The sequence below is a fragment of the Apodemus sylvaticus genome, chromosome 14 (genome assembly GCF_947179515.1).
Source record: "Apodemus sylvaticus chromosome 14, mApoSyl1.1, whole genome shotgun sequence".
NCBI lineage: Eukaryota > Metazoa > Chordata > Mammalia > Rodentia > Muridae > Apodemus > Apodemus sylvaticus.
The window spans coordinates 56,393,073-56,412,381 of record NC_067485.1 but is presented as its reverse complement, the minus strand read 5'-3'; positions in this window follow the sequence as shown (position 1 = coordinate 56,412,381).

The window sequence follows — 19,309 nt, the reverse complement described above, 5'->3', positions numbered from 1 at the left end:
AGGAGTGGGGACATATTCCAGGTTCAAACCAGAGCACTGGCTCAGCTGAGCTTATAACTCCTGGTGAGCCCGTTGCTCTGACTTTGCAGATGGGAGTGCAAGAGGGTTGACCCAAAGACTCTCCTGAAAGCTAGTGAATAATGGTAAAAGTGAACTCACTGACACTCCAGGCTTCCCTCTCTACTTTTAGCCCTGATCATATTAGAATCAAAAGATTGGGTCCCAGACCCTTGAACCCCATGTATGGGTGGCAGGCTCCCTCACCAAGCTGCCAGGGGAAGGGAAGTGTGTTCACAGTGAGCTGTGCGCAGTCCCTTTACTTCCTCACAGGACTGGGAAGTGTAAGGTCTTGGGGCTTACACTTACAGTGGCCCTTGGGGATACTGAACAAGGGCGTTACCAGGAAAAAGCTTTGAATGGGTTTGAAATAGAGCAGCCCTGAGATTGGAGAGTTGCAGAAAGGCTTCTGAGACTCTGAGCCATTCTCAGACGAAGCCCAGGTGTGTGGTCAGAGGAGCAGAGAGAGAGAGAGGGAGGGCACGGTAGCAGGATGCTCTACACAGGGCCTCTGGTGCTTATGAGCAAATAAATAGGCTCCAGACCAGTCCTTACTTATTCTGGGCTGTGTCCTGCTTAACAGCTGGTTCTCCAAGCAAGGACAATATGCTAATCACACAAAGGGAAGGAGAAGGGAGATTGCTGGGTTTGTCTGTCTGATGACATCTTAACTGCTGCACACAGTTGTTCGGTCCCCTTGATCTGTGGCTTGCTCTCACGACTTTAAACGACCCTCTTCCTTTCAGCCTCTTTGCCCTTCCCTGACTTCTGCATGGTGATGCTGCTACCTTGTGCCCTCATGCTCTTGGTCAGCTTATCTTCACTCTATTGTTTCTGCTTGCCCAAGAGAGAATCAGGAAGCCAGAAGAGCTGCTCCCCGCGATCTCACTGGCTCCCAGACAGAGTCCTCTCCTGTGCATTCCCGCATGGGTGCATTTCTGCTTATGTTGTGAAGTTTTACTTACAGCCATCTGCCTCTCTCAGAGCTTCCGGTCTTGGGGTCTGCCTTTGTTGTCTTCAGCCTTCCAGAGCTCTTTTTCTAAATCTTGGGCCCGCTGACTACCACAAGCTGTGAATTTAAGTCCACAGGGTGATTCTGGCTCCAGTTCATGGGAGATTTTATTTTGCTGCTATGCCATTTCAAAAATTTGGGGGTGGAGGAGCTAAAGAGATGACTCAATGGTTAAGAGCCCCCGCTGCTCCTGCAAAGGACTGGAGTTCAGGTCCCAGCACCCAAGCCAGGTGGCTCACAAGTCCCTGTAACTTCAGCTCTAGGGCATACAATAATCTCTGTTGGGCTTTTAGCATTTACACACACACACACACACACATACACACACACACACACACATGCACACATGCACACATGAACACATACGCTTTTTAAAAATCTTTTAAAAAGTAAAAAGGGCTTGTCTGGAGCTGCCTGTCTGTTTCAGGTCACCCTGTGGTCATACAGATCAGCCTGCTTCACACACTTCCTTCAGAGACTTTTGTGCTCATTGAGACTTTCTGTCTCTTCTGCTAGATCTCCTCAGTACTTGAAGCTGTTTCTCCCCAGCTAAAGCTTCTCTAACTCTACTGGAAGAACTCCAGGCAGCAGCTGTCTGGGTACCCGCGCTCCTGCTTCTGCTGAGCATGTTGGAGCACCAGTGCTTCTGCCATCTGCACGACCAAGGCCACGCCCCTCTGCTAACCACACCCCCTTGCCTGTGCACCCTCAGGCCTGAATCTCCATCCTAAAGCCAACGCATGCTGACCTACTTATCTGGAATAGAGTCCCATCCTCCCGTCCTTGGGATCTTGAGCCAGGCTTCTGAATGGGCTCTATTTTATAGCATGGCACCTCCAAGGCCTTCAAACTCCGCCTATAGCATGGTCTCCGGGGTCCTGACTGGTAACTTCTCAAGCCTTTCCCTGGGCCCTGACATTCTTCCCCTCCTGTCACTAGTCAGTCCCCAGGCTCTAGCCCCACGCCTCTTCCCTTAAGTGTTGGTTTTATTTCACTGAAAAAGTAGTTGAGCCCATAATCTGTTAGTACTGGCACTGTTACTTCTGACCCAAAGGTAAGGAGGTCACAGGTCATGGTGGAAGAACCCAGCAGAGGAAAACTGCTCCCCTCATGACATGAAAGCAAAAGGGAAAGGGGAAGAGACCAGGGATGCATATTCCCTTTGAGGTCCCATCACCAATGACCTCAACACCTCCCGCTAGACCTCTCTAGCTCCACCCCAAGCACATGACACATGAGCCTTGAATAGGCAGGCCGTGAGGATGTCTAGATCCAGCTGCAGCATGCCCCCTTTTGCACCACAGTCCGTCCTTGGCTGGCCTATAATCTAACATGACTGATCTCCTTTTTCTACGCTTCCCAAAATTGCTCCCTCATCAAATAATAATTTACTGATGGCTGTCCACACATCCCGACCCATCACCCACTGTACTGCATTGCCTACTCCCTTGCCTTTTTACAGCAGCTCCTTAGAGATAGCCCATCCCATCTCATGCATATGTGTGTTTGCATGTATGTGTATGTGTGTACAGGGCGAGGTTGTGGAGGGGGGTTGCACAGAGGCCAGAAGTTGATATCAGGTATCTTCCTTGAGTTCTCCCCAAACCAAAAATGTTGAGACAGGATCTCTTATTTGAATCCAGAGCTCCTAGATTTGGCTAGTCTAGCCATCAGCCGCTCTAGGCATCCTGGTTTCTCCCTTCTGAGCCCTAAGATCACAAGCATGCCACTCCACCTGACCATCATCTACTTAGGTACCAGTGAGCTGAACTCTGCTCTTTACCCTTGTGTGGCTAACACTTTTCCCAGCGAGCTCCTCCCCAGCCCTGGAGCAGGTCCATGTCCATAAATGACAGCAAGGCTTTGTGTTATGTCCAGAACCCTGATGCTTTAGGTGATGAGATTGTGATGGTGAGATGGTGATGATGATGATGTCACATTTATTTGCCAGAATATTCTATTAAACATTTCTATCCATCTAAATCTAAACATTTCTATCAATCATTTCTTAACTATTGCTTCCTGGAAAACCCTGGCACAATTGGCTTAGACCAAGAGTTTATTAATTAGATGATACCCAAAGAAAATCTTTCTCTAGCTAGACATGAGGTAGAGCTGTTGTTTAGGATAGTACCTGGGGCTAAGAGACTGGAAGAAACCCAGGACACTTGTCCCAGAAACCCTGATCAAAGGCCTCTCCTTTATACTTCTCAACTGCACAGCCTGGCATGCCAGGAAAAGAAAGTTCCCAGTTTACAGGTCAGAGAAAAGCAGCACTCTACACCACCATGGGTAAAACAGACATACTCATAGTGCCCCACATTCTGAGGTAAGGCAGGGTCTAGTCATGTTTAAGCCTCAGAGTTCTTTTTGAATGGAAGAAAGTTAGTGAAAAGCTCACCAGCAGGTCAGAGCTAACTTGGTCAGCAGTACTGTTCTTATCGCTGGGTGTGGTATGGGGTTTGGGAGCCAAACCCCCAACTATGTACTAAGTCTCAAATCTCAGAGCAGCTGTACCCCCAAAACTCCACCCACAAGAGCATCCAACCAGCAGTGGCATCACTTGACACTGCAGCAAGGTATATATGTGCACGCACACACACACCACACACACACACACACACACACACACACACACACACACACACGCACGCACGCACACGCATGCACGCACGTGCATGGGCATGCGCATGTGCATGGGCGCTCTCTCACACACACACTCATGCACAAACACGCTCTCTCACACACTCATGCACACACACGCTCTCTCTCACACACACACTCATGCACGCACAATGCTCTCTCACATACACTCATGCACACACACTCACATACACATGCTTGTGCACACACACACACACGTGCTCTCTCTCTCACACACACATGGTCATGCACGCGTGCATACACACACACACACACACACACACAGTATGGATGGAAGCTTCCATCCCCAATTCTCCAGGGGGAGTTCAGAGAAGCACGTCTCTGGGGACGTTGAGTTCCTTCAGGAAAGCGAAGATGTGAACAGGGCTCCTGCCCATCCCAAGAAGCCCATCCTGGATCCCTCCAGTTTCAGCGCTTCTTCATAAGATAGCATCACAGCTGTCTCTCATGGATGTTGTGAAGATTCGAAGAAGAAATAAATAACAAAAGTTTATGCTCATGGGAGGCAATTCCTGCTGGAGAGTCAGGTCAATATGGAAAATTATCTGACTCCTGGGCTGCTGAAGAGATACCAGGCATGGCGTGGAGTTCTGATATTTCTCATGAATTTCACTTATTTTGGAATTTTGCTGGATTGTTCAGGAAAGCTATCTGTCTGAGAATTCTTTGAGATGAAGTTGAGCTCTTCCATGGAACTTGCTCTTTTTAAATGACACCAACCTGCAGGCACCTTAAACAGCATTCAGCCCAGCTTTAGGTGTCACACAGGCAAGATGGCTTGATCATTGTCTGTCCTATTCACTTGGGACAGGGTCTCTTTCTAAACGAGGAGCTAGTTAGGCTGGGGGCCACCAAGTCTCAGAGATCCTCCTGCCTCCAACTGGAAAGCAGTACATTTATAAGTATGTATATACCCATGCCCACCTCCACCCCTACCCCTGTTTTAACATAGGTGATTGGGATTCGAACTTAAGTCCTCAAGCACAGAAAGTTCTTCCATCCACTGAGCCTTCTTTTTTTCCTTCTTCCCAGTATCTTCTCTTCTTTTTAATTCATTGAGACATAATATTTGTGCATCTTTAAGAGGTACCCTATGGCAATTTGAAAGACGTATAATCAAAGCAGAGTAATAAACATTTTAGACCCTGTAAACATTAAGTCCTGTTATGGGTTTGAAATTTCCTAGTCCTTGATAAAAGCTGAAGACATCTGACCTTCAGAAGAGCTGTGTGGACAGAAGAAAGAAGAGACATTAGGTCAGGGTTGTTTTGATTTGCATTTCCCTAATGACTAATGATGTTGAACATTTCTTAAGGTGCTTCTCAGCCATTAGAAATTCTTCAGGTGAAAATTCTTTGTTTAGCTCTGTACCCCCCCCCCCCTTTTTTTAATAGGGTTATTTGGCTCTCTGGAGTCTAACTTCTTGAGTTCTTCGTATATATTGGATATTAGTCCTCTGTCAGATGTAGGGTTGGTGAAGATCTTTTCCCTATTTGTTGGTTGCCATTTTGTCCTATTGACAGTGTCCTTTGCCTTACAGAAACTTTGTAATTTTATGAGGTTCCATTTGTCAATTCTTGATCTTAGAGCATAAGCTATATCAACCCTGAGATTTCATTTCACACCATCCAGAATGGCTAAGATTAAAAACTCAGGAGACAGCAGGTATTGGCAAGGATATAGAGAAAGAGGAACACTCCTCCACTGCTGGTGGGATTGCAAGCTGGTACAACCACTCTGGAAATCAGTCTGGCAGTTCCTCAGAAATCTGGACATGACACTTCCGGAGGACTCTGCTATACCACTCCTGGGCATATACCCAGAGGATTCTCCGGCATGCAATAAGGACACATGCTTCACTATGTTCATAGCAGCCTTATTTATAATAGCCAGAAGCTGGAAAGAACCCAGATGTCCCTCAATGGAGGAATGGATACAGAAAATGTGGTATATTCACACAATGAAATACAACTTAGCAATTAAAAACAATGAATTCATGAAATTCTTAGGCAAATGGTTGGAACTGGAAAATATCATCCTAAGTGAGGTAACCCATTCACAAAAGAACACACATGAAATGCAGTCACTGATAAGTGGATATTAGCTCAGAAGTTCTCAATACCCAAGACACAACTCACATATCAAATCATTCCCAAGAAGAAGGAAGGAGAGGGCCCTGGTCCTGAAAAGGCTTGATGCAGCATTGTAGGGGATTGCCAGGACAGAGGAGTGGGAGGGGGTTGATTGGGAAACTGGCAGAGGGAAGAGGGCTTATGGGACTTATGGGGAGGGGGAACTGGGAAAGGGGAAATCATTTGGAATGTAAATAAAGAATATAGAAAACAAAGAAGAGTCATTAGCCATACATATTGCCCTGTCCAGACCAAGTCTGAGGCGGAATTTAGTTCCTTCGGGTACATGGAGGTGCACATCTGGGGAGAAGTCAAGCTTCATCTTGTCCACTGGAGAACTTTCAATAACCTGTGTGTGCTCCAAGGACTAGGATGAACCCAGCCGACAGCACTGGTTTTCTCCAGCACTACCCATGGAGAGCAGAAGGCAGCGGACTCCATTGCAGCACAGCCAGACTGTAAGCAACAAATCAGTAGTGAGCGCACAGGTATCCAGAGGAACAGACAAGAAAAGCATTTTTAAAAAAAAAATGCTATTAATGGAAATACTTCCTATGACTTTTGCAAAGAGGACTTTGATGAAATATAGATTTTTAATTTTTCTGATGTGATTGCCTGCTAGACTTAAAAGTCCAGCATAACTAACTGTTAAGAAACCAACTCCTTTCTAGAGAAGTCTAATTCTGGAAAGCAGCCTGCTTGGATATATTGTCTCATCTTGCTTTGCTTAGGAATGCTGCTATTGATCACTGCTGAGTAGAATCTCAAAGCCAGTGGGTTTTATAAAACTGCGATATTTTATAGAAATGTGGAAAGAAGTGGGTGACAGGGAGGGCTGGGGTGGGGGGATGAGAAGATAATTTACAGAATAAACTGGAACAATAACTTTAATGGTCTTCATCCATCCCTGTAAATCAACAAATCATGTCCTGCAGGCTGCGCTGCTGCAAGGAAGCTTGGCCTCATCCTGTTCCTCTGGCAAGTGCTCGGACCGGTGCCACGTTATGCATTTGGAAGAATGATTGAGTTATAAAACCCGCTCCATGCTTCCTGCTGTCCCTACAAAGGAAAGCCTGAAGAACATCTGAGCTGATTTAAATCTGCAGCCTCTCTACAACTCAGCTACCCCCCCCCCGGGGGGAGTCTGTTACCTGCTCAGTCCAGGTCTGGTGTTGGGTGGAAAGGAATTATTTTTTTCCACCCAGTCTTATGTTAGAGCACTATGGAAATCTCAGGCTTTTTGAGAACGCCTTTTCAGTTTGAGAAGCATGGCTGAAAAGATCCTCTGAATGAAACTGCCTCATCAACACCGAAGAGATCCTCTCATCCCTCGATTGTTAAATGTGCTCATTAGTAAGCTGGTCTTGAAGTTAAGGGATGTGCAGGATCCTGCAGGCAGGGATAGCCAGATCCTGGGGTTAGATGGACACCAGATCCCACTTTTGCCGAGACGGTGTAACTGGGCCCTGGGGAGGTGAAGTTTCTCCAGGAGAGAAGAGGAAGGTCTGCTTCGGTGGGAATCTATAGAGATGGCTCCCCACAGGGCAGAGTGCTTCAACCGTGATGGATGAACACAGAAGACCACAAGAAGGACACCTGCCATTGTGCACTCTGGACTAGGAGCGGGGGGACTACACCTCTCCCCTAGGAATCTGCAAGCTGGAGTCTAAACCTCCCTGCCTGTGCGACACAGAAAGCAGGCCTGAATGCTGTTTGAAGTGGCTGCAGGTTTGTGCCGTTTAGAAGCAAGGGAGAGTCAAGTCCCCATGGAGGACCTCAGTGTCAACTCGAAGAGTCCTCACGCTGAAAACTTTCCAGAACAATCCAGCAAGCACTCAGGGAAAAAAAAATTATGAGTGACCATCAGAAATATCAGAACTACACACCAGTGCCAGGAACTTTAGGTATGGGAGGTGTCAGGCATGAAAGAGCCCGTTCACCATGTTAAAAGGGAAGATAATAGAGCCAAGGGAAGACAGGAAGGCAGCCATCGGGATCCCAGGGCTGAGCAGGAGGTAAGATGATCAGGATCTAGATGCCAGTGAGATAGCAAATGTGAAGCCAGCCGAGGCTACACGAGACCCTGTCAAACAAAACGAAACACCCGAAACTGAACACACTGATGGGAACTGGCTTGCCTTTAATCCAAGTTAGGTCGTGGGTAATAAGAAAAGGTGAATGGAAGGAGGACAAGCCCACAGAATGAATTAATGAAGCAGGGCATGAAGCAAGAAGATCAGACCTATGGCAGTTTGAGACCCAGGGCACGGTAATGGAGAGAATGGAACAGAGGCGCCATTAAAAGGCAAACTTCAGACACATTGGAAAACTCGTACTTAGATGCAATAAATGTAATGAATTCCAACCCAAATGGTGTTGCAGGGAAATATTAAAAAAGGAACCGGCATACTCCTGCGCTCGTGCTAGCAACTCTCTGTCCTGTGGCCTGGCTTTCCATGCACGAGCGGCCAATGGCCGACCTGTTATTATCTCGTGGAGACTCTGACTCAGAATTCAGCAATCTCTCTACCCTGCTCAATAGATTCCCACTGGGGCCTGGGGGTTGCTATCATGCCAGCCCCCTGCTTCAAATCCCCCACAGCCTTTGTGGAGCACCTCAAGAAAACCCACACTTTGCCACTGTACCTTTCTCTCTTAAACCCAGACGAGCCGATGTGTGAAGGAAAACACAACACAAACTTAGTTCAGAAAGAACAGTAATCCGGTCACTGGGCACAGCAACTAAAATCCTGACTTATTAAATCTAAATCCTCCAGTGGCAAATCCTGAGGGATCCGCCATTGAAACCTGGAGACACTTTGTAATTGCATCTTGGCCTCATGCTGTCCCATCCAAAAGGCCTAACTCTCTCCTGCTTTCTTTCTTCCTCTGTCCAACCTGAAAGCCCCTCCTACTCGCCCAGTGATTGGCTCCTTTATTAACTAGGGGACTGGTTAATAAAGAAGAACACAAGAACAGCACCAGGCCCATCCACAACAAATGGGGGTTAGAGAAGACAGGAGCATCTGTGTTTCTGTGGTACACATATGTGTTTATGTGGGTGTGTGCTTGGGTGTGTGGTCAGCTCCAGCTATCCTTTTTCAGACTCCCTCCACTTTATTTTTTTGAGAAAAGGCTTTTGTTCTAGTCAGCTTTAATTGCCAACTTAATGCATCCAGGGATGACCAGGCTTTGTGAACTTGGAAGAATATAAATATAGGAGATACTACCTGAACATTGTGCTCAGTGGAAATTGGTCTGGGTAACTTTAATGCTCAACATTAGTGCTGGAGATTCCTCTGAAGACTGACTTTATCCATGTGCCTGGCTCTCTGTGTCAGATGTGCTATGCTTTCTCTTGTCTTGCCTCACACTTGTGTATCATCCCCTTCCACTTCTCTCTGTTCCAATTCCAGAACTCTGCATCAAGCAACCTCCACTTCTTAGACTCCTGTCCTCTCCTCCGCAGGGCCATGCTAGTTTCAACTATAACAGCCGGGTTTTCAGGATATGAATGAGTGAAAGAGGGAAGTTAAGTTTAATCAAGACTTCCTAGGCCATATCTCCTAGTGCAGTGACAACCAAAAGACTCAAAGGGCTGGGTGAGACAGGGAGGAGACTATTGCATATGTCATATGTACAGGGCACATAGAGGCAATGGGCTAAGGAATCTAACAGCTTTAGAACAGGCTGGCACAGGTTGCACATTTCTACCAGGAATTTAGGTGTGTGATTCCATGGTGACATCTTGCAAATTGGAGTCAGCCTGGAAGACCAGTGTCTTCTCAGGAATGGATAGAGAACTCATGGCACACCCCTGTTTTTATTTAGGAGGCTAAATTTACAGGTTTTAGTGATAATAAAGGAAGATTAGTAACCATAGAAACACAGCATTGATCAATTCCACTGGCAAGAAGAAACCTTCTGTAGATTGATTTGCCATGCTGTAGCAAGTACTTCTGCCTGAAGATCTGTCTCCTATGGGTCTGAACTATTTATTCAAAGCCATGGGGATTTGCTAATGGATTTACCTAATGTAACAGGCAACCCAGTTAATAACAAGAAGAGAGAATTTGGTTAGAAGTTAAAAAAAAAATACTCATACGAAAACATGTAAAAAAAAAAAAAGTAAGAATGGTGGCAACTGACCAAACCATCCACAGCTAAGAAGGAGAGCTACGGGGGCAAGATCAGTTCTGAAACTGAATAGGTAAGAAAACTAACATACACTGACAATGGATTCTCTGCCAAGCACTTAGCTTTATATCATTTAGCCCTCATGACGTCCTGAAAATACACACACACACACACACACACACACACACACACACACACACGCGCGCGCGCGCACGTGCGCGCACATACACATACATGCACACACATGTGCACTCAATTGCACATACACATTAAGATAAAAAATAAGGTAAATTTCTCTCACATTCTCCTCTTCTCTTGAACACTTTCCCTCATCATCAGTGAAGACTTGACGTTAGTCCGTTCATTTACTATTTCTCACCAGCGCCAGGACACTGTCTGATGCTGGTGAGCACCTAAGAACCATGCTGGTTGTGTGGGTGTGGCTGCTACACTAGCCAGCACATTTGCTGTCAGGTCAGACATCCCTAACATTCTGAGTTATTAAAATGTATAAAGCTTTGTTAGAAGCTCTGACTTTCCCCCCTTAAGGCTAGTTTTCAGGCACCAAATTGCAGAATTAAAATTCTGCACCTTTCCAAATTCTTATTGAAGACTGACAGTTGCTTTCTGAGATGTTTCAAGCTGGACTCCCACCAGCATGGGAACATGCTCCACACCTCTACACAAACTCAGACTCACAGTCTCTCTCTCTCTCTCTCTCTCTCTCTCTCTCTCTCTCTCTCTCTCTCTCTCTCTCTCTCTCTCTCTCTCTCCAGGGTCTCTTTCTATAACCCTGGCTGTCCTAGAATTCACCATGTAGATGAGGTTGGCCTCAAACTCACAAAGATCCATTTGTCTCTACTTCCCAAGTGCTGGGCTAACTATGTTCTTTTTATAACATTTGATTATTATATTAAAATCAGATTGTAATCATGAGTAATAAAAATGAGTGTTACTCTGCATTCCTTTTCCTATCTAGTGTCATGCCCATGAGAGTCAAATAATTTTAGCCACTTTCACTTTTATTTTCTCTGGGATTAGCTCAGTGTTACTAAATCATATAAATCATTCTTGCCCACGGAGCTTGTATGACAGGCTTAGCATGTTCTTGTATGCTCCTTTATCTCCTTTCCCTCCTCTCTCAGCACTGGATAATATGTGGGTGCTTCTCTTCTGTTTTGATTTCCTGGGATAATTAAAATATCTGATCTAAATTTCCATTTTATATACCCTCAAATTTCAACAGTATATCTTTTCTCCTTGGCTTAGAGTGGGAAAGTGATTCCTCTATTCTTTTCTGTGGCCTCTGATAGACATCATTTTATTGTCCACAGCTAGCACCGTGCATGTTCTGCCCTGTGACTAAGCATGTTAAGATTCACATACAGATCGTATGTCACTGGAAATAGGTGATGGGAACTCCTGCCTTGGTGACTGTGTCTTTATTACAGGGCAGGATCTTCATGCTCCAAAGGCACGCTGCGGCTTACACCGCAAGAGAGAGGCCAGTACAAGTAAGGCAACACATTCCCTCTTAATTGCATCGTTTTCTCAAAATGAGAAATATTTGATGAGATTCATTGGTGAGGCTATGTTAACACAAACTTGGGTTTGTAGAAAAGTGTTATTTATTAATTATAGGACAGATCTGATTTTGATTTATTCTTATGCAAGTTTTTAATAGTCTTGATTTTCTAGAAATGTATTTGTTCAATAAAATTTTCTTTTTTTAATTTCTTTTATTTTATTCAATATATTTTTTATTTACATTTCAAATGTTTTCCCCTTTCCTGGCTCCCAACTCCCCGAAAGTCCCATAAGCCCTCTGCCCTCCCCCTGTTCCCCCATCCACCCCTTCCTACTTCCCTGTTCTGGTTTTGCCCTACACTGCTGCACTGAGCCTTTCAAGAACCAGGGGCCACTCCTCCGTTTTTCTTGGACATCATTTGATATGTGGATTATGTCTTGGGTATTCCAAGTTTCTAGGGTAATATCTGCTTATCAGTGAGTGCATAACATGATTGATCTTTTGAGACTAGGTTACCTCACGGAGGAATGGATACAAAAAATGTGGTATATATACACAATGGAGTACTATTCAGCCATTAGAAACAATGAATTCATGAAATTCTTAAAATTTTCTTTATAAGTTTTTCCACAGTGAAATAATAATTTCTATAATATATTAAATGATGTCTCTAATCTGCTTAGACAGTGATAATGGTTTCAGTCTATTTGCTTCAATCAGTTTTCCAGAATATTTTTATTTTAACTAGTATTTTTCAGAAATGGAGATGCCAGATTACAGGACATGAATCTATTCTGTGTTTGTTGATGTACCAGTTTTTCAAAGTGGCCTTTGCTAACTGTGATGGTCAGCTTTAACTGTCAACTGGATTCAACCTAGAATCTTCTGGGAAGTGAGGGAGTCTACAGTGGGTTGGCTGGTGGACATGTATCTAGGCAGAATGAGTTATTATTTAACTGATGTAGGAAGACTCAGCCCACTGTGGGCAGCGCCATTCCCTTGGCAGAGGTTCCAGAATGCTGTATGAGTGAAGAAATCAAGTGGAGCACCAGTTAAGTAAGCAAGCAGGTGAGCAAGCAAGCAGGAAGCATGCCCCCATCTCTTTCTCGTGTGAATGTAACGTGGCTGGGTGTTTGAAGTTCCTGCCTTGACTTTCCCACAATCATAGGCCATAACCTGCAATTCTAAGCTAAAATAATACCTCCCTTTCCTCCCTAGGAGATTCTTTTTAGTGTATTTTATCACTGCAACAGATATGAACCCAGAATACCAGATTTACAAGCTAAAAGATCAGCAGAATTTGAAATTCCAGTTTCCTGTGACTTTGCCCAAACTTCATTGGTCTTTTTTAGGTCAGTGACTCTGACAGATGTGGAACTGATTTTGCATAAGTGTGATAGTAGCTTCCAGTATCCGTCCCTATGTCTATTTGCTAAAGTATCTGCTTTTTAATGTTGCTGTTTATATATTAGCCCATTCTTGCAGCAGTGCTTTACGTATTTTGCTTGTGTGTCCATTTGCAGTGACATACATTGTCAAAGTCATCTACTTCTTGCCTGGCCTTTCATTTCAAATATTATTAGACTATTTCCTAATTTTATGTGATCTTAATTATCAGTTACGTTTTGCTTGCGAGCTTGAGGATTGTTCGGTTTCTGCATCTAGGGCATTCTACACTTTTCTCTACCACACAGCATTAGGATGTCTTTCATGTGTCTTATTCTAGTGATTTCTTTCAGCTTTTTAAAATTCTTTCAGATTCAGACACATGATTTGTTTGCAATTGATTTCTTTTTTAAAATTAAACTAATACAATTTATTTTAAAATATACAACTCACTATTTACATTTTTCTTAAATCATCAAAATAATTTATAATAATTAAATGGCTCTTAAATATACATAATGTCTTCTGAAGCTAAAAGTAATATGCACTCAACCAGTTTTTAAATCTATTTGGAACATTAAATATGATAGAAGTAGAAAAGAATCTCTTATAAAGTCCTCTATGAAAGGAAATTGTGACAGGTTCCTGATTAGACAGAAACCATTCCATCTTCAAGGGAGAATACACAGTATAACTGTGGCTTGATAGAATGAATTGGATATTGTTCCTTCTGTTTCTATTTTGTGGAATAATTTGAAGAGTATTGGTATTAGGTCTTCTTTGAAGGTATGATAGAATTCTGCACTAAAACCATGTGGTCCTGGGCTTTTTTTGGTTGGGAGACTTTTAATGACTGCTTCTATTTATTTAGCAGTTATGGGACTGTTTAGATGGTTTATCTAATCCTGGTTTAACTTAAGTATTTGGTATCTGTCTAGAAATTTGTCCATTTCGTCCAGATTTTCCAGTTGTGTTGAATAGTCTTTTGTAGTAAGATATGACTTCTTAAATTTCTTAAGTTTCTGTTGTTATATCTCCTTTTTCATTTCTGATTTTGTTAATTTGGATACTATCTCTGTGTCCTCTGTTGTTCTGTCTAAGGATTCATCTGTCTTGTTGATTTTCTCAAAGAACCAGCTCCTGGTTTTGTTGATTCATTGCCTAGTTATTTTTGTTTCTACTTGGTTGCTTTTAGTCCTGAATTTGAGTATTTCCTGATGGCTACTCCTCTTGGGTGTATTTGCTTCTTTCTGTTCTAGGGCTTTCAGGTGTGCTGTTAAGCTGGTAGTGTATGCTCTCTCCAGTCTCTTTTTGGAGGCACTCAGAGCTGAGTTTTCCTCTTAGTACTGCTTTCATTGAGTCCCATAAGTCCCATGCCTTCATTTTCATTGAACTCTTAAAAAGTCTTGTATTTCTTTATTTCTTACTTGTCCAAGTTATCATGGCGTAAGGCATTATTCAGCTTCCATGTGTATGTGGACTTTCTGTTGTTTTTGTTGCTATTGAAGACCAGCCTTAGTCCATGGTGATCTGATAGGATACATGGGATTATTCCAATCTTCCTGTATCTGTTGAGGCCTGTTTTCTGACTGATTATATGATAAATTTTGGAGAAGGTACCATGAGGCATGCAGACAGAAACTGGAAGAATCTTGTCCCTGGCTGTTCCTTGGTTCCTGTGTCCTGATGGCTTTGTGTAGGTGTCTCTTGGGCCAGGAATTTGAGCAGAAGTGGTGGTCTTACCTATTTTCACAGGTGTGTTGGCATTCCTGGGAGATCAGCTCTCCCATCCTGGGAGACAGCTGTGGCACAGGATCAGCTCCAGGTGCTGTGGCACAGAATCAGCTTCCAGCGCAGATGGTAACCGGAAGGATCTGTTGTGGATGGGCCTAGTGTTCTTGTGAACCAAACCCCTAATGAATAAAGGAGCCAATCACTGAGTGAAGAGAGGAAGCAGGAGAGAGTTTGTTCCTTTGGAACTGGGACAGCAGAGGGGCAAGATGTAGCTGTTAGAGTTCCCTAGTATCATGGCAGATCTGCAAGGATCTACCACTGAAGGGATCAGATTTTAATATGGCTTACAAGATTAGGCTTTAGTTTTTGCGCCCAAAGACTGAGTTACTATTGTTTCTGAACTAAGATTATGTTCCTTCATGTGGCGGCTCATTTGGGTTCAAGAGGAAAAGGTAAGGTGGCCAAGTGTGAGTTTGCCTGAGGTGATCCACAAAGGCTGTGGGGAATTTGAAACATGGGGTAGGTGTAGTGTCAACTCACCAGTGGGAACCTAGTAAGCTGGATGGAGAGATTGTGGAGTTCAGAGTTAGAATATCCATGAGCTAAAAACAGATTAGCTATTGCCTGCCAGTACATGGCTGCCCAGACCACCGGGGCAGAGGCACAAGTGCGGGAACATGCTGGGTTTACTTTTTAATATTTCCTGCAACAAGGATCCTGTTCCAGGCTCGATTTCTTTCTCTGGGTGTTTTGTTTTGTTTTTTGTTGTTGTTCAATATAGATATTCATTCTATCCAGCACCAGTAATGGAAAAGTAGTCTTGTTTAATTCATGTGGTGTTGGCTTAGCCATAAACTGAATGGCTGCCTGGGTTTGGCCCTGGACTTCTGTTGTGTTTCTTCTCTAGGCTTGAAGAGACACAATAAAGTCACCATTACCATCTTTTAATTAGTGCTGTCAAATACTAGGACTGGTTCTTCAGCTTTTTTAAAACAGTACCTTGACCATTTCTAGACATTGGTATTTCTGGTTAGATTATAGAATGTCTTAAAACGTACACCTCCCATGCCCAACAGTCTGGTGACAGCACATTATTCTACACATCAACTTGTGGAGATGTGATAGATCATAAATTAGTCCTCTGTCTATTGAGCTTTCTCTAATTTATTTCCATCTATTATAATTTTCTAAATAGAAGAAAATGTTTCTCATGATATGCAGTGCTAGATATTTGGAAATGTTCTTATAATTATTGATTTATTGTGCATGTGAAGAAAACTTTCAGAAGTCAGTGTTCTATTCCACTGTGTGGGTTCTTGGTATTAAAGTCATGTTGTCAGGTTTGACAATAAGTACCCTTATCCTCTGGGCTATCTCACTGTCCCAATATCTGACAGATTTTGATGCTACTACAGATTATAAAATTAGATTTTCATTTTAAAGTTTTTATACTGTTGCTAGTATTATATAGAAATACAAAAATTTCCCCCTTTCAGTCCTAGGAATCAAATCTAGAGCCTTATACATATAAGGCAAGCTCTTTACCACTGCCATACCCCAGCCTACAAGGTATGTTCAAGGTATTCAGTGCACTTATGAATGATAAGAGATCATAAATTATTTTGAGTCTCCTAAATATAATGACAGTTTATTTTTAACTCTATAATCTAATTTCTCATTTTCTTACTGTATCTTGTGAGCTAATTTAATGTTCAAATAGCAGTGACATGTTTGGCTGATTCTTGCTCTCAAGTAGTGTGGCTCCCAACTGATTGCCTATGTATTTTTGCTTCTTTGGCAGTTTCTGAAAACCATTTGAAAAATCATTTCTTCATTTCAGAAGAAACTGAGTACTATGAGAAGTTCCATTCTGAGGGCTGGGGACGTGGTTAGTAAAGTGCATGAGGAAGACCTGAGTTCAGATTTCTAGCAGCCATGTGACGCCAGGTACGTGGTGCCCACTGATGCTGGGAAGGAGGAGACAAGCAAATCCTTGGAGTTTCTAGTCCAGCTAATCAATGAGCTCCAGGCTCAGTAAGTAACTGTGTGTCAAAATACAAGGAGGAGAGTGAGTGAGGAAGATATTTGACACATACACGTGCACACCACACACACACACACACACACACACACACACATCATACCACACATCATAGAGACAGAGAGAGAGACAAGGAGAGACAGAGAGACAGAGAACAATTCTGCATTTCAATTGTTTCTCAGTTATATTTTACCTGCTCAAGATTCAGTAAATACAGATAAATTTGATGTCAACATTTTCTGGTCTTTTGAGTCATGGCTACTTGGGTGAAAGCATTAGTCAGCCACAGAAACCCAAATTTACTCAAGATTAGAAGAGAATTTCCTGAGCCCTGTAGGGTGATCTTTCTACATACTATGGTATTGTATTGCCATCTTTAAAAGTCTCAACAAACCCAAGGCATTTCTTAATTTGCCATCACAGTCTCTCAACAGGTCTTGTGGCACTCCTGTGTACAGTAATGGTTCTGATGCTTTGATTTAAATGGGAATCTGTGTTTACTGACACTAACGAACCTTGCCCCCAGTTGGTTTTTGATCTATCAATAAAGATGCCAGTGGTCAATGGCTGGTCACAAACAAAGAGATGGGACTTCAGGTTCCTGCAGGTAAGGAGAGAGGAGTGGACAGGGAGAGGAGATGGCAGAGATTCAGAGCTGTAGGGGAGCTCTTCCAAAATGTAGGCTGAAAAGGAAAGAGGTCCATGGAAGGGCAGCCTGTAAGTGTCTTGGGCAGCAAGACAAATGGGCTTCATGGAAGGTAACCAGGCAACTAAGTCGAGGGCAGATTCAGAGGTGTTGAGCTAGGAGTAAAGGGAAGGGCATGATAGCCTCAGAAGGCTGAGAGGAGCTCAACCACAGAGCCAATAAGAGTGCTAAAAAAATGAGCGACTGTCTGTGTCTCTTTCATCGGTGGATCTGAGATAGCTCTTGGCTGGGTGCACTCCTGCAACTTGCTGGGAGCTCAAAGCAGAGTAGACAGAACTACTCACCACACTCCCACTTGAGCCCGCAGATGCATATACCTCAGCCACAGCTGTCTCATCAGACTGCCTGTTGTTGAGCCAACTGTTGAGCCAGCCGGGATAGAAGATCATTTTACGGAATCATTTTCTCTTTATTATTTATGGCTAGTTCACTCCATCAACTGCACCTCCATCACACAGCTTGATAGGTACTGGGTTGAAAACTGTGAAACAAAGATTTCAGAAGGCTTTAGACTCTACCAAAGCCATTGTAATGATCTTCAGACACTATGTAAATGCCTTTTTTCTCTTTTTTTTATTTGATATATTTTTATTTACATTTCAAATGATGTCCCCTTTTCTAGACCCCCACTCCCCGAAAGTCCCATCAGCCCCCTTCCCTCCCCCTGTTTGCCCACCCAACACTTCCCACTTCCCTGTTCTGATTTTGCTCTATACTGCTTCACTGAGTCTTTCTAGAACAAGGGGCCACTCCTCCGTTCTTCTTGTACCTCATTTGAAGTGTGGATTATGTTTTGGGTATTCCAGTTTTCCAGGCTAATATCCACTTATTAGTGAGTGCATACCATGATTCATCTTTTGAGTCTAGGTTACCTCACTTAGTATGATGTTCTCCAGCTCCATCCATTTGCCTAAGAATTTCATGAATTCATTGTTTCTAGTGGCTGAATAGTACTCCATTGTGTATATATACCACATTACCACATTTTTTGCATCCACTCTTCTGTTGAGGGATACCTGGGTTCTTTCCAGCTTCTGTCTATTATAAATAGGGCTGCTATGAACATAGTGGAACATGTATCCTTATTACATGCTGGGGAATCTTCTGGGTATATGCCCAGGAGTGGTATAGCAGGATCTTTTGGAAGTGAGGTGCCCAGTTTTCTGAGGAACCTCCAGCTGAATTCCAGAGTGGTTGTACCAATTTACAACCCCTTTGCAATGCCTTTTAAAAATTATGCTTTAAAAACAGCCACAGGAGTTCTTTTTTTTCCCCAGAAATAATTCCTGTGGGTAAAAACTCCAATCAGACCTTGGAAGCAGTCAGACAGAGTTTCCAACTGGAGGGCATACTGTTTGTCAACGATGGTGTCTATCTAGATGAGGTGGGTCTCGCAGTCTATCAATATATTCTAGAATGTGGTTCAGCAGGGAGAGAATATACTTAGGAATATGAGATACTGTCTTTTTAATCTCCAAGATATTAAACTTAAAGTTTATTATAAAACACCCTATTGAAATGTGATGGTTTGCATATAAAATGTTCTTTGTAATGCTAATGTGTTGGAAACATTGTTCCCAGCTGGTAGCTCTGTTCTGAGAGTTTATGAGACCTTTAGGAAGTAGAGCCTTGCCGGGGGAAGTGGGTCACTGGGGGGAGGGGCGGAGCTTGGAGTTTTTCCACTTCCTTTCCTGTGTCAGTTTCCTGTTCTGAGATATGAGGGAAGCAATGAGTCCACCACCTTCACACTCCCAGCTCGTGCAGCATCTACTGCCAGCCTTCCCTGCTGTGCTGGATTGAATCCCTTTAAATGAGAAACAAAATAAATTCTATCTCAAATTGCCTCTCTAAGCTTTTTGTTATCACAGGGAGGATGAGAAACGCCACTAACACGAGTGTCTTTTAAAAGTCT